The sequence below is a fragment of the Labeo rohita genome, chromosome 17, assembly GCF_022985175.1.
Source record: "Labeo rohita strain BAU-BD-2019 chromosome 17, IGBB_LRoh.1.0, whole genome shotgun sequence".
Classification (NCBI taxonomy): domain Eukaryota; kingdom Metazoa; phylum Chordata; class Actinopteri; order Cypriniformes; family Cyprinidae; genus Labeo; species Labeo rohita.
The window spans coordinates 19,747,913-19,764,517 of NC_066885.1; the positions used below are offsets into that span (position 1 = coordinate 19,747,913).

A 16,605-nucleotide genomic window follows, 5' to 3' on the forward strand; every position below is an offset into this window, starting at 1 on the left:
GATCAAGGGAGACGGGCCTCTTTCCGCTCACTTATTGATTGTTTCCTGGTGATGCTCCTATGGAATCCAATCTGGGGAAGATTTTTCACTGGCGCAGTCCTGTCAAAAGCTCCTTTCCTAAAATAGGCAGGCTGAACTAAACTTAGTAGCAAACACAGGCTTACCACAGTGAAATGATCAGATATCAACAGTGATTTGTGGGTAAGCAAATAAAAGGAAGCGGCATAATAAATATGAAAACAGTTCCATTTAGTTACACTGTATTATACGGTAATTAAATTACACCTCACATTCGGTTTGTTTTGTACGCTACTATCACCGAAGCAAACGCTATGTAAGACACTCAAGCTCTGTGATTCTTGCTTTGCTAAGCATTTGCAGAAACAAATTCCAGCGGCCCTGGTCATGTGGCGATAAATAAAGATAAATAAAGACTCTATCATGCTCTCTGCATGAGATTCATTTTTTCCTCTTGGATGAAGCTCAATAAACCTAAACTCCATGATGTCTCAATGACTAAAAACACACCAGGCTAGAAATGCATATGAAGATTCCTGTGGTGATGAGATGCAACATCTGTTTGGTCAAAGAAGTGCTTTCACTGCCATTTTCTTTATCACCGTCTAAGCCTGGCAATTTTCTTCTCCGAACAAGGTTTTACATTTTGGAAAGATTCATATACATCCCCACTCATATCAGTCAAAGGCACATTATCAGTAAACAACGCGGCCCGCTGCAGGTTAGCTGAGCCATGCTCTCCCGCAGGTGAGATCCCTGCTGTGTTTGCCCAGAGTGATTTTTCTCGGGACGATGAGGGCAGAGGACATTATGGGGTCTGGATAATCCCATAAAGAGAAGTGATTGGCCAGGACGGGGGCTAAGACACAGCTGGATGGGAAACAGACCAGCCAGGGTCTAAATTGGCACTGGAATAGCAGGATTAAGGAGTCAGGAAGATTTTCCTAAGATGTTTTTTCATAACTGGGAATCATGTGCAGAAGCAGGATGAGGTTAGTCTCACAAACGTTATTACAAAACAAGTCTATATCGTGGTCCACTTTGCAGCTTTTTTTGCACCTACTTAGAAATTGAGCATCTGACTAAAAAGTGTTTTTAGTCATTTTTAAAACTGACTTATTTTTTTAATTGATGATACCACAATATATCAACAAGCAATAAAATGCTCGCTTAGTAAAAAAAAAAAAAAAAAAAAGGCACAGTAGCCTCTGCGAGTGGTTGTACATCTAATATTGACAAAATATGTCGAAATTAAGCAATACAAAAAAAAGTATGGCAGATTATTATTTTAATATGTACAAAAACAATATACTGTTTTTGAACAGTATCATTTTTAACGTATTTTAAAGAAGTCTCATTTGCTGTCCAAGCCTGCATTTATTTGATACAAGGTACAGCAAAAACAGTAGAATTTTGAAATATTTTTACCATTTAAAATAACTGCTATCTATTTAAACGTATTTTAAAATGTAATTTATTCCTGCGATCAAAGCTAAATTTTCAGCATCATTACTCCAGTCTTCAGTGTCACATGATCCTTCAGAAATCATTCTAATTCGCTGATTTTCTGTTCAAGAAACATTTATTTATTATTATTATTATCAGTATTTAAAACAGTCGAGTACTGTTTTGAATAGAAAGATCCAAAGATCAGAAAAGAAAGAAATTACAGAAATAAAAAGCAAAGATGCTTTAAATTGATCAAACGTGATGATGAAGAAATTTGTAATGTTACAAAAGATTTCTATTTCAGATAAATGCTGTTCTTCTGAACTTTCCATTCATCAAAGAAACCTGAAAATTCTACTCAGCTGTTTTCAACATAAAAACAATAATAATACATGTTTTTTGAGCAGCAAATCAGAATATTAGAATGATTTCTGAAGGATCATGTGACTGAGGTAATGATGCTAAAAATTCAACTTTAATATGACAGGAATAAATTACATTCTAAAATACATTCAAATAGAAAACAGTTATTTAAAATAGTAAAAATATTTCAAAATTGTGCAGTTTTTGCTGTACTTTGGATTAAATAAATGCAGACTTGGTGAGCAGAAGAGACTTCTTTTAAAAAAAAACCATTACAATTCTTACTGTTCAAAAACTTTTGAACTGGTAGTGTATATACTTAAATATAATTTGCGTTAACTGAAATAAGGCTGAAATAAAATATCAAATATAGCATAATTTAAAGGGATAGTTCACTCAAAAATGAAAATTTATCATTTATCATTAATTACTCACCCACATGTTGTTCCAAACCCATAAGACCTTCATTCATCTTCAGAACACAAAATAGATATACTTTAGATATACTTTAATAAATCTGAGAGCTTTCTGACTCTGCATAGACAGCAACACAACCAACACATTCAAGAAAGATAGAAAGATAGTAAGGACATTGTTAAAATAGTCAATGTGACATCAGTGGTTCAACCGTAATGTTATGAAGCTACAAGAATGACACGGAAGAGAAGAAATTGTTGTAAAGTCGTTAGGGTGAGTAATTAGTAATTAGTGAGTAATACAAACTATCATAAATAATACTAAAATTACACTGCTTTGCTAACACTCATGTGTACAGAGCTTGCCAGCACACATTTCTAAAAGAAAAGTGCTTTTCAACTGATGGCGCTTACAAATGGGATGTTGGTCCCAATATATAGTGGATTCACAGAAATGAGCAGAAAGCACATTTCTGTGCAATTAAAAGTAATAAGTATCAAAGACATAACTGCATAGCTATACAAAGCAAAAAAATACATTTAGATACTGAGTTAGGAGTTTCAAACAAATAAAAACTAAATGTCTTTCAAATCTTGCAAACTTGAAAAATCTACTAATTAGTACCTTGTAAACACAAGTAGACTAATCAAAAGCTATGCAACCTACTGTAGTGGTCAAAATCTGCAAACTAAGTATGACAGCCATTGTCTTTAGCAGTAGTAATGTACCTACTCATAGGACACATGAGGCATTTATAATTACCGCGGCCTCTGCCCCTCCCCACACCACTTGTGAGTTCAGTGGTGACAGCGGCAGTGTCTCAACACTCGGCTGGCATCAGTATTCCTGACATGAACGTGGCTGCAACCCCAGCAAGCCCAGGCCTCCTAATTAGTGCCAATTGGTGTTGATGTCTCCGGGCTCTCCCTCTCTTCCCGTCGCAGAAGCGCACACCCCGCGCTCGGCCTGCAAGCAGAACCAGCAACAGCGCCCCAGTCTCCTCAAATCTCATGTGAAAGACAGAGCTGGAGGAGCCAGCGAGACCCCGCAGCCACACCGAGGCCACGGGAAGTGCACGACAGCCAGGCCACGGCCTATTTTTAATTCTGTGAAAGAATTTTTTTGCGCTCGCCTGGTCACCTCAGCTTTAGGTCAAGGTGAAATGTTGCCCTCTGCTTAGATCTTCAAGCCTAGGGAAGAGACTGTGAACTGACCACATGAAAATGACGGAAAGGGATTCTTATAGAGACTAAATGAAATGCTAATTCTTGTTTAATTTCGGCGTGTCACCCGTCATTCATTCATTCCTGGTGGGTGATAATAGGAAGATAAAGCAAAAGTCAAATTACAGGGAACAGCTATTGTGATGCCCGGTAAAAACGGCGGGCAAAGTTTAATACTGTCCAGACAAGGACAAAGCGTACAGGCTATTTCAACACAGAGCCACTACCATAACTCAAGATCCTCAAACTCACACTGTGAATTATAGCTGTGTCAAACTAGTGAGGAGCGGAAATGTCTGTTTTAAAGTCATGCATGCTGTGAGGTGTTTATTTATAAAACTTTCCTCCATTTAAATCAGTATTGTCCTGAATGATATGGATGTATAAACGACAGAATGATTTATAGGGAATATCGAGAAATAATGTAGAAATGTTGGCAGGTGTGTGGAGGCCTTGTCCAGGGGCACTCGCTTCAATTCTTGATTTAAACGTACAGCAACAAACCGCTTGACAACAGAAAGTAACTAATACGACACCACAGAGTTAACAAGGTCGTCTGTAACAGTAACAAGCTGTTGTGTGTGACAAATCATGTGCCTTTAGGTAAATACATACTGTTAAATATGTTCAAAACAAGATCTAATAAATAAAAGATTGTAAATTCAGTTAAAAACTTGGTACCCTGCATAAACAGCAACACAACTGACACGTTTAAACAGCCCAGAAATGTAACACATGGTGGAGACTGACACGGAAGACCAGAAATTGTTGAACAAAGGCATTATTTATGTTTTCTTTGTGCACAAAAAGTGCTCTCATAGCATCATAAAATTACTTTTGAACCACTGTTGTCATATGGACTATTTTAACAATGTCCTTACTACCTTTTTGGGCCTTGAACTTGCTGTCTATGCAGTTAGAAATGCAGTTTTGATTTCATCAAAAATATCTTAATTTGTGTTTTAAAGATATACAAATATCTTACGAGTTCGGAACCACATGAAGGTGAGTAATTAATGACAGAATTTTTATTTTTTGGTGAACTATCCCTTTAAAATATATTAACATAAACTGTTTGTTCTCTTAGAGGTATTTGGCTTTCTGGGTGTCCATCTCTGGCACTAAATTACAGCTACGCTCATTGTCACCTGTCAGACACAACAATATAGTAGTGTATGATTTGTGAGCTTGAATCCAGCATCGCACAACACATTCCACACAAGGAGGTCAGGAGTAATTAAAGGAGTCGGCAGGTTCAAGGAGGAGAGGCTAGCCTCACTAGGACCATCCACTCTCAAGCTATTTCTGCATGCATTAATATTCAGCTAAGATAAAGGACAGTAAACAGATCCAAAGCCTGCTGATTTATGTCCTGTAATGCACGCATCTCAGTCAAAGACACAAAAGTAGTCTTCCTGATTTAGTTTACAAAAGACCGTACAAGGATTTGAGAAAAGCAAGCATTGGAGATATTATATTTGTTTGTTTAATTACATTTTCTGTATGTCTTTAAGTTTTCACAAAACATAATGCAAAGGACTTAAAGGGACAGTTCACCCATAAATGAAAATTCTTTCTCACCCTCTTGTCATTACAAACCTGTAAGACCTTCATGTATTTTCCCAATACAAAATAAGATATTTTTGATGAAATCCAAGAACTTTCTGACCTTGCGAGAGTTCCGAAGATAAACAAAGGTCTTGCGGGTTTGAAATGGCATGAGAGAATTTTCATTTTTCAATAATACAATTTATATACTTTTTAATGAAAAATGCTCGTCTTGTCTTACTCTCCCTGGTGTTTGATCTTTTTTTGCATGTTTACATTGCAAAACATTGGGTCGGTATTTCTGCAGCGATGTAGGATGACTGACACCTGTTGTGCCGGCTGTTGTGAACATGCTCAGGAAATTTGGACATTGTGGTGGATCAGAGGTAAAAAAAAAATGATATAAATACTGTTCAGCCTCTTGCACAGACTGTTTTTTTCTTGTCTTAAGACCTCAATGTATCATCATGAGCCGCAGGGTTTAATTTGGTTTTGTCTGTGCATGTTTTGTTGACTCTCAAAGCCATGAGCCCCATTGACTGCCATTATACGACTGACAGACTGCAACGGTTTGAGTTAAAAATCTATGTTTGCGTTCTACTGAAGAAACAAAGTGACCCACATCTTGGATGCCCTGGGGGTAAGCTTATAAACATCAAATTTTAATTTGAACTATGCCTTTAAACGGTGTGTAAACAATGACAATTTAAATTTTTGGGTGGACAATCCTTTTTATAAACATAAATTTCATACTTCATCTATGCCAACAAGTGTCACTATAATGTCCAAAACAACTGGGATGAAGAAGAAATAAATACATTAATAATAAAACATAAAAATAAAAGTACCAGTTGACCCTTCGCAAGGAGTTTGATTGACAGGCAATCTGACCAATCATAACACTGTATCTGCCATTTTGTCCGACAAACCAAACAGGCCAGAATAGATTTACATCAGTACACTTGAACTTTTAACTTTCCACAGTTAAAACAAGATACCTTCTGATGTTCATGCATGTTTATTCTGTACTATAATAAATAGTAAAGAGGAAGAGATAACCAGTTCACATGCCACTTGAACTGAGGCGCTACAATGATCTGTCACAACAGATTAAATTTCTTACAAAATGAGAAAATATTGAAACAGGGAGTTTTTCATATCAAAATAGGGTTGTGCAATATTGACAAAATATGATATTGCATATGAAAGTGGCATTTAGATGTATTTACACATGTTAATGTGAATCGATGTAAATGAATGTGAATGAAACACTGTCATGTTGCTTAGAGACACAAAACACTGCTATGGCAGTGTTTGGAATTATTATTGTTGCTGAAATAGAGCAAAAACAACCAATATGGTATCTAAAACATAAGTCTTTTAATATTAACCAATTTATAACCATGCTGATTTTTGAAGAAAAAAACGGCACTTTTCATGTGATCGTGATCATGTGATATGTGATCATTCTAATAACAGACTGAATCATGCAGTGAAAGAACATGCTCTAAATGCGTAGGCGCAGTTTAACCCACTAGACATTCACGTATTGTATGCGTGTACTCAATAAGTAAGTGTGTTTTGTTTGGTTTTTTTGGTTTTTGCAATATACTCGATAATGTCAAATTGCACTTTGTTAAGACGATATATATCGCACACCCCATACCAAAAATAACACTGTCAGTTTCCTCTTTGCTCTGCAATGTTTTCTTCACTGATGATGTGCGGCATGAGAGTGCCATGGCTTGTCGGACATAGCAACAGTATTGGACACAGTATTAGATCTTTAGCTTACTAGATTAGTGATATATGCTGCATTTTCTGCATTTTCACACTCAGAGCAAATGGTGAAGGACAAGGCCCAAGTCCCATGGTACCACAACGCTAAACCTAGCAGGATTCTGGCCCATGCACCAATTCAGTAACCATTACCTCTGTCCTACGTACCCCTCTTTTCCTCTCCAGAGGGGTGCGTTCATGAATGACCACACAACGTGTTCCCACACCCCTGACTCTCACATGGCTCATGTTTTGCCCCTTCACTGTTCGCTGTGTTGCAACATAAAACCACTACATTAATATCGCTTCTCCCACCGCAGCTTTACTGCTTGTCTAAAACCTGCTAATCTTTAAATGTGCGCACTGTTAACATCTGCTGCTGCTTTATGAGTCCCAGCACGCCACACAAAAAGAGGAGAAACGCAGCATAGGAACTGGATTTAATAGCGTAGTTAACAGTAATGGTGGTATCTGGTGACAAACACAGCAGAAAAAAACCTAGCAGGAACCGTGCGTGTGTGTGCGTTCTCATTTATATCCCATTGTACTCCATGCGACAAGCATTCAGAATGATAACTAACACTCAACGGAGGGATGTTAACAACTCAAACACGCAGCAGACATCACAAATGAGCTTGTTTGAATATTCAGAGAGCATTTTGAAGTAACTGGGTGCTATAAGCAATGCTAGAGAACAACGCTGTCTCTTTCTCTTTAATTTAGAAGTGCATTACAGTCACATTCATACCGGCAGTCGCTCTCACCAACTGCTACGGTAATTTATTTCATTCACTATTTTATGTAGCTACACTGTGTTATAATTACTCAGCCACTGAGACGATTGTAATAGAGGAGGAGTGACGAAAATGTGCGCGAGATTCACACACACACGCGCACAGGAAGGCCGTGAACTGGGCGGAGGAAGATGGACGATGCGCTGAAGCACCGGGAACATCACCCCCAAACTGAGCTGCAGGGGTGGGCAAAAAAATCTGGCAGCACATTAGTGGTCATGTCAGTGCCATCAGGGACACCTGGCACGGGCCGGACCAATGCCAGGAGGGAAAAGCGTGGTGACGTTGTGACTGATAGGACAGGCGCGTTGGAAACAGCTGAGATCCAAAGACAAAGTCAAAACCCTCCCGCGACACAACAGAGCCACCCCCACTCCTGTCTGTAGGGAAATTGAAACAAAGCAGCGATACAATGACAGACAGATGGGAGTCTCGTAACGCACTCTTGTGTATTTTGATTGAGGTGGTGGAAATGTTTAGAATGGGATATTTATAGCGCAACGCAGTAGTGTTGTATACAGTATACATCCACACTGATGTCTGATACTCTTGACCTTTGATATCTCCATATGGTAGGCTTCCATCGCAGGTGTATTGCATTAAAAGCTTTTAAATACTGATGAATGAGTCTGTGGTAATCCACAGCATGCCAATGATGCTGTCTAGAGATAATAAAACAAAAACGCTTCGCTCTAGATTGCTTACGATATGTTTTTTGTGTCGCTCGTGCGAATAAAATCATTGCGTAATGCTTTCCTCCATTTTCTGATACAACCAGATGTCAATAGGTCCTTCGCTGATTGGCTTGCGCCACAACACGGCACATGAATTTTCTGCTCGAGTTGAAATTTTTTAACTTGCGCAGAAGACGCGATATCGTGCTTTACGGCAATCGTGTCACCCAATTTTTGGCTTGCCCTGCCGCAAATTTGCATCTTTGCATTGACTTTGTTTGCAATCTACTTGCGCAAATAATTAAATTCGCTTTTGGACACAAAAAACACATCACGAATACTCCATTACACCATTACACAAAGTTTTTATTCGCATGAGTGACAAAAAACACCTTGCGAATATTCGCCTCACTTTTGGTGCACACACCTTTAGATGTCTCAAGCTATTCAAATTTGCCAAGATTCCAAAGTCTACAAATTTTCAAAACAAACGCAACAGTTTTCTTCAAATTATTCAAAGACCAAATTATTTCTGCCATGCTACCTAAATTCATTCATGTATGTATTTATTTTTTTTTAGTTTCTGTACTCTTCTATATAACTGTATGCCAATTTTTTCTATTAAATATTAGTATGCATAGTTAAGCATAGTTAAGTGTACATAATTTCTTCAATGCCAAGGTCACAAGTTGTGCACAGGGAATGCATTAACTGACAAAATGTAAAATTAGTAACTTAAATTCAGCGTAAGCCAATTTGAAAAAAGCATTTGGCAGACGCATAAATGTGAAGACAAATTAGATTGTCAAATTCAAGTTTCCTAAACTATGAACAAGTGAGTGTTGAGGCATAATGTTTCTTTTATTGTCCTTCTAATAATGAAAAATGTATTGATGGATTTAATTTAAAAAAATAAAAATAAAATAAAGTCCTATGGCACATTTGTACATTTGCCAGACACTAAAAAGAAGTATTTGATTCTTGCCAAGACTGCATATATTTTACCAAAAATACAGCAAAACAGTAACACTGTGAAATATTATTATATGTTAATATAAACAGGTGTTCTGCTTTTTGTGGACACTGTCATTTGACTTTTTTCAGGACCCTTTGATAAACACAAAGTTCAAAAGAACAGCAGGGTCATTCCGAGTCAATTCAACCAGAAGTCCCCCTTTTTTCTTTTTCTTTTTTTTTTTTTTTGGATTTTGTTAATATTTTTACAGTAAAAGAAATACATAAATGAAGAGACTGGTAGCTCTATTAGTAAAATCTGTTTACGTTATAAGCCAATAGTGACCATTCAAAAATGGAAAAAAGCACTTTTTCGTCAAAGTCTGTACGCCTGTATCTCAAGAACTATTAATGTTATCTTAATGTTTTGATAGAGTTAAAACAAGATACATTTCTAATTTCAACATTATTTGTTCTCCAGACCAAAAAAATAAATAATCAACTAAATGCAAAGTGACTACCATATGTTTTTTTTTTTTGTTTGTTTTTTTTTTGTTTTTTTGTGTACATTTTCACAGTTACTTCCAAAGCCATATTTAGATCCCAATATCTCTGGAACTAAACCCATTTTTTTGAATGGTCACTATTGGCATATAATGTAACAAAGACAAAGCCAACAGATTTTAGTAATAGAGCTACCTATCTCTGTGTAAAATTAACAATGCTGCTGCCATCTTTCTAAAGTCATTTTTACCCCCCTGTAATTTGTCTCCAAATCTCAGGTGAAAATTGTCATTTTTACCCCCTTCAACAAAGTACTGGATTACTCAGTAAAAACATCCATGACATTTAATATTTTGGCTTTCATCACTACATGTTTTTCAAAAATTTGAGCTAGGGAACATTCTGAAATTTGGTTGATTTTTTCACTCAGAACGACGCAGCATTTTTTTTAAATAGGAATCTTTTGCACCACTGTCTTTACTGTCACTTTAGATCAATTTAATGCATCTTTGATGAAGTATTATTCTCTTTTCCAGAAAAAAACTGCCCCCAAAACTTGAAAGGTAGTGTACATGCGACTACTTGGATAATACAGCTGTACATTAAGATGTGAATGAGAGTAAGAAGCTGTTCTTTAAGAAACTATGAAGGCATGTGATGCAGAATAGGATGGTATAGTCTATAAATAGGGGGTGGGTATGCAGGCAGAGGCAGGTGTGGGAGGCCAGAGAGGAAACTGCTGTAAAGTGGTCATAAGGAGATGCTAGGGGGGAATAACTCTGCTGTGTGTGTCATAGGAAGAGGCTGGGGTGGATGTCTAATGTATGAGAGTGTGTGTGTGTGTCACATCTGGGTCTGCGCTCGCTACACTCCTTCAACCTGTCCTACTTTCTCTGACTCTAAGGATGGAGGTCTGGCCTCTCACATATAGAAGTGTGCGTTTATGTGTGTGAGAGAATAAGAGGGGAATAAGAAATGGGGGGGCTTTCTTTGGAGAGCAGTCTGGCCTGATTCCCCATGTAGTCCCAGCGGTCTCCACCATATGGCGGGACACGGAGCTCAGTGGTGGTATGAGCACCTCAGCCTCCAGCCAGTGACTCGTATACCACGTATATACACTCATACGTGTAGAAAACACATGACTCACACATGCATACCGAGAGCTAGACGTTTACCACCCATGCATGGGTTGCATTGGTGAGGGGTTTGCACAAATGGAAAATAATTTAGCAACATAATTTAAATGAGCTTTTTTTGCTGAATTAGTTACAAGGATCTAGCTGTGATATTAAAATAACATAAAATAAAATAAAATAAAATACAACCCAGCAATGGGTGAAATATGGATAAACCCAGTGACTAGATTGTTTAACCCAACCTTCTGAGTAGTTTCATTTAACTCAATTTTTGTTTAAAAATTACTATATCGCTGGCTTAAAATGAACCCAAAATAGGTTGTAAATTACAAATCAGACACATAATTACAAGAGGCATCAGCAATAATCAAAAGGTGAGCATTTATTAATAAGCAATTAAAAAAATGTTTATTATTTATTACTTACTAAAATTATTAATAAATGTTCATTTGTTGAACACATTAATAAATGTTAATACATTTTAAGAAAGACATACAGTACATTTTTAAGCAATAGTTAAGTTAAATAAAACATTTAACCAAATCACTGGGTAAAAACAACCGAATTCTTGGTTTTGTCCATATTTCACCCAGAGCTGGGTAATTTTTTAAAGTGTTTAATTAAATTTCTAAACTGTAAAAAAAGACTTAAGTATAACTTATTTGAAATTACAACAGAAATATAAAACAAATGTATATAAATGTATTTGAATTTACAATTTAAATTATGTGAAATAAAAATAGATGTATATGATTTTAAAATATTTTACTATTTTATAATTTTAAAATGATATTAAAGAAATGAACTGAAAAGTAAGATGCAAACGTGCTTATTTAAAATGGATATAATAAAAATCTCTATTGAGCCCCTGCATACTTCTGAGAAGAAACAGACACATACAAAAGAAAAAAATTATTAAAGTAATAAAACAAAGATTATTATATTTTGAAAAAAAAAAAAAAACTCAGCTTTTCTACTTCAGAGTTTTATATTTAATTCAATGTGTTACTTTTTTCTTTAAAATTAATTCTGAAATTCACTAGCAATTTATGAGTGAACATTGTTTCTACCCTTTTTTTTTTTATGCACAAAGACACGCAACCTAATATAAAGCAGTCCATTCGCAGGAGACAATGCCCCGAGACCACTCAGGTGGGCCACATAAACTGGTATATAACCAGGAATGGGAAAATGATGAATTAATACAACACCCTGCAGCTCTTCACTTCTCAGACATCAGCCCAGACTGAGCAATCAAGGCAAAGTAGACTCTCTCTGAGGAGCGACACCCCACTTTGGCCTTGAGGAATACCACATCCCATAATCCATCCATCCAGGTCATCCATCCATCCATCCTTCCATCCATCCATGCGCACATGGGCTGCACCAGACCAGGCCTCAGCCCTTCTGGGATGCGCAGGAAGCCGGCGTGGACGGGGCTGATCTGGGGTGGGTGTCATATGTTTGCAGGCTGATGGCAGCAACAGCTGTGGCATTGAGAGGCTGGCGTCTGGGGCGCGGCTGCCAGCGCGGCGGGGACACTCGCGTCTGCCAAGGCTCCGCGCCGCTCGCTGCCACCACCGGCCGCCATGATTAATGAAGAAATGTCAGCACTGTAATTTTTTCTAATGTGCTCCAGAAGGAAAAAAAGGAACCTTCTTGTCACTTGAGAGGCCCTGGGTGTGTTTATGTAGGAGTGTGTGTGAGTGCCGGATAAGCGAGAGGAAAGAAAGAATAAAAGAGTCCGTAGGTGCACGGCAGACGAACGCACGCTCTTTTTTTCTGTAATGTTTGACACAGACACAACACAATCAGAGGCCTCAAAATACAACACAGATGTTGACTGCGAAACGGCGTCTTAATTACCATACAAACTGCTCTACTTGAGCGAGGCGTTTAAAACACCCTCATGAGGAAGTTCACTCAAGCAATTCCACAGATTACGCCTAATGAACAATATTTCTCCGCTCCTATTTAGTGCTCATTAAAATGTAAAAGGCTTTCATTCCCAAACATCCCTGCCATAAATATTACCCTCCATTGAGCGAGTCGTGCAAAGTGGGCCAAATAACAGGACTGAGAAGCGCTAGCTAGTTTATTATCTCAGCCTATTGGATGAATTATCTTTGTTTTGTCTAAAAAAACATACAAAAAAAGAAATCTAAAGCTCAAAGAAGCATGTGATAGGTTACAGCAGATGAGAAAAGGATTGGATGAAGATGGAAATGCATCTAAAAAATTACTTAAAGATTTTCCAGCAATAAATATAGTGATAAAAAATAAAAAAATAAGTTATATATTACAGAGTAAAACACAGTATAGGCCCCTATGATTTCTGCGATGCAGAAAACACAGACAGAATCATGGAATCCAGTCATAAAAAAGGAATTTGCTGTATAACACGGAACGTCACAGAATTTTGCCCATTTTGAGATGAATAAATCAAAAGTAGGTCAGTACACTTAAATCAAAATGTGATATGGACTAGGGCGCTGTGAATATTAAGCTGAAAAAGTACTATTTAAATACGAATCCTGCATTCTGCGTGTCTCTGTGTGAATGAATGGCGCAGATGTGCTGTTTCGTTTACTACACACATACTGACACTCACAGTGTTTTCAGTCTTTGCCGCCTCAACATAAATGTCATCTCTAGAACTGCTCTGAGAATCACTTTATGGGCATTTTGCCATTTCTTTCATCATACTATTGTCATATCATGTACAAACAGAAACTTAAAGGTCTTTACAACAACCCGTCTAAATAAAAGTTGTTTAACTTGAAATTGTGATAGAAATATATTACTTAATGTAATGATAGTAGTAATACTACTAATAAAATTATTATTATTGTTACATTTTTAATAAATTGCTGTTAAATTGTGTAGGTTTCATGGTTTTGGATAATTAGACATGCTTTTTTTTATTATTAAACCATTAAGACAGAGTCTAGAAAACTTAAAACTGGGAAAAAAACAAAACAAAACAAACAAACAAACAAACAAACAAAAAACGGAATCCAGAAAAATTTTAATGAAAAAAAAAGATTTTATAGGGTCCTAGGAAAAGATGGAAGAAGAGAAGAATCCAAAAGTGGATTACTTAAAGATTTCCCAAAATAAAATTAAATAAAATTAAAACATTATTTTTAAAGAAATATTTACCAGAAAAATATAAATATACAACACAATATTTCCTAAAAAAAAAATGCATTTGGTTATTAAAATTTAAGAAAACTATTAAAACTGAATCTAGAAATGTAATGGAAAACACAGAATTTGGAAATTCTAAAAATTTAATTTGAAAACTGAATTTGACATATTTCATAGGGCCTTAAAATGTAATTTTTGTCATGTTTAATAAATTGCTGTTAAATTGTGTAGGTTTAATGATTTTAATTAATTAGACATTCTTTTTTCCATTCTTTTTTTTTTAATCAAACCATTAAGACTCTATAAAGAAAAACTTAAAACGGAGAAAAAAACAGAATCCAGAAAAATATAAATGAAAAAACAGAATCTGGAAAAAAATAAAACAGATTTCATAGGGCCATAGAAAAAAATGGAGGTAGAGAAGGATCCAAAAATGGATTACTTACAGACTTTTCAAAAAATATATAAAATACAATAAAATAAAATAAAATAATAAAATAAAAAATACAATAATATAAAAAATAAATTGGTTTTTAAAATTTAATGAAACTATTAAAACAATCCAGAAACTGAATTTAACATATTTCATAAGGTCTTAAAATGTAATGGTTTTAATTAATTATACATGCTTGTATAATCATATATTTTTTTAAATCAAACCATTAAGAAAACTTAAAACATAAAAAAAAAAAAAAAAAACGGAATCCAGAAAAATGTAACTGGAAAAAAACGGAATTTTGAAAAAAAAAAAAAAAAAAAAAAAAAAAAAAAAAACGGATTTCATAGGGCCCTAGGAAAAGATGGAGGAATAGAAGGATCCAAAAATGGATTACTTCAAGATTTCCCAAAAATAAAATAAAATAAACAGTATATAATATCAAAGTTAAAGTATTAAGAAAAACCTCCACTGAGCAAATTGTGCAAAGTGGGCCAAATAACAGACCTGAGAAGTGCTAACTAGTTTATTATGCCAGCCTATTGGATGAATTATCTTTGTTTTATATAAAAAGACACAACAAAAGAAATGTAGGGCTTAGAGCAGCCGAGAAAAGTAAAGCATAAAGGTGGAGAAAGATCCAAAGCAGGATTACTTAAAGATTTTCCAGCCAAACGGCAATCTATATACAACTAAAAGACAATCAATTGCTCCTCCTCGCCAGGCTTAAGTTAAAGGATTATCAATCTACTAATTAAGTAAACAAGTCATCGGTGCTCTAATTTATACATCATCAATATCTCTGTTCTACAAGTTTTAACCATTAATTAAGTTAATTAACAGTCTGAGAACAGATTTTTTTTAAAGCTCAATTTTATGTTGGGTGATTCAATGCTAGTATAAAACACTGATCATATGTAAAAATGCACAGTAATAATGTGAAATTATTATTGTCAAATATTTGTATATGCTCAACGCTGTATAAATTCAACAAAAATTGGTGAAGCCTTGAGATACAGCTGTCACAGAAGTGCTCGACGGGAAACTGCGGTTACGTTGCGTCACACACACAGAAAATTTGAGTTTATTGGCATTTGTGTAAGAAATCTCTCACCCCATGCTGTGACTGCCAGGCCACTGCCATCTGCTCAGCCCAGCGAGTCTCACAGAGGAAGCACAAGACTATGCCACCATAGGTAATCCCACTACCCACAATTCCCAGCACCTCAGGGTCAGCCCCTGCCAGCTTGCTGGGCCTCAGCATCGAGGTGACAGTGGGAGACGAACACAGGAGACTTTAGGAGCATCTTTCAAACATGACAGAAACATGCTCACATTGACATGATGAGAAATGGCACATTTTTGGTATTTGCTTCAATGTGTTGTTTACGCCACATGATCAATATACTGTATATAGCACATCATGTGTTACTTGAATAACTAATTAGTGTTATAATTAGCATTACTGAATAATTAATCACAGAAAATGTGCATTTTTATTAGAATCTAGACAATTTAAAGGGACAGATCACAGAGCTTCACTTCCTGAATAATAATTTTCCTGATAATTTACTCACCTCCAAGTCATCCAAGATGTTCATGCTTTCAGGAAAACATTTCTTTTCTCCATATAATGGACTTCAATGGTGGCCAACGGGTTGAAGGTCCAAACTGCAGTTTCAGTGCAGCTTTAAAGGGCTCTACATGATCCCAGCCGAGGAAAAAGGGTCTTATCCAGTGGTCATTTTCTAAAAAAAAAATAAAAATTTGCATACTTTTTAACTACAAATGCTCATCTTGTCCGAATTAAATTAAGCATTTTGATATACAAACTTCGCAAAACATTTACCTTTTTGAAATCATTGGCAGGTGCAGCACTTTGGCTCCAGTGGGAAAATAATAAGATGAGGAAATCTGTCAGAAAGGATGACCAGTGAGTGAAATCCCATCTTGGTTGTTTTCCGCGTGCTATTTTTGATTTGTTTGTTTCACGGTGTTGAATCAATGGTCCTGTCAGGAGTGGTCAGGCCATATTGCTGTGGATAAACACATGAGAGCGAATACAAGGCCTGCGCCCACACACACACATACACACACAAACACAAAAACACAAACAACTTGAAAGCAGAACGCTCTAAAAACACTTTGCTTCACACACTG

The 16,605-nt window shown here is 36.2% G+C and overlaps 1 long non-coding RNA gene across 1 annotated transcript in view; it reads right to left on the reverse strand.

Annotated features, from left to right (window-relative positions):
• LOC127179610 (uncharacterized) overlaps nucleotides 1-15,651 on the reverse strand; it is a 32,394-nt gene extending 16,743 nt beyond the window's left edge. The window contains exon 1 of the long non-coding RNA XR_007829538.1: nucleotides 15,560-15,651. This is a non-coding gene — a long non-coding RNA (uncharacterized LOC127179610). The remainder of the gene's footprint in view (nucleotides 1-15,559) is intronic.
• Between the last annotated feature and the right edge of the window lie 954 nt (nucleotides 15,652-16,605).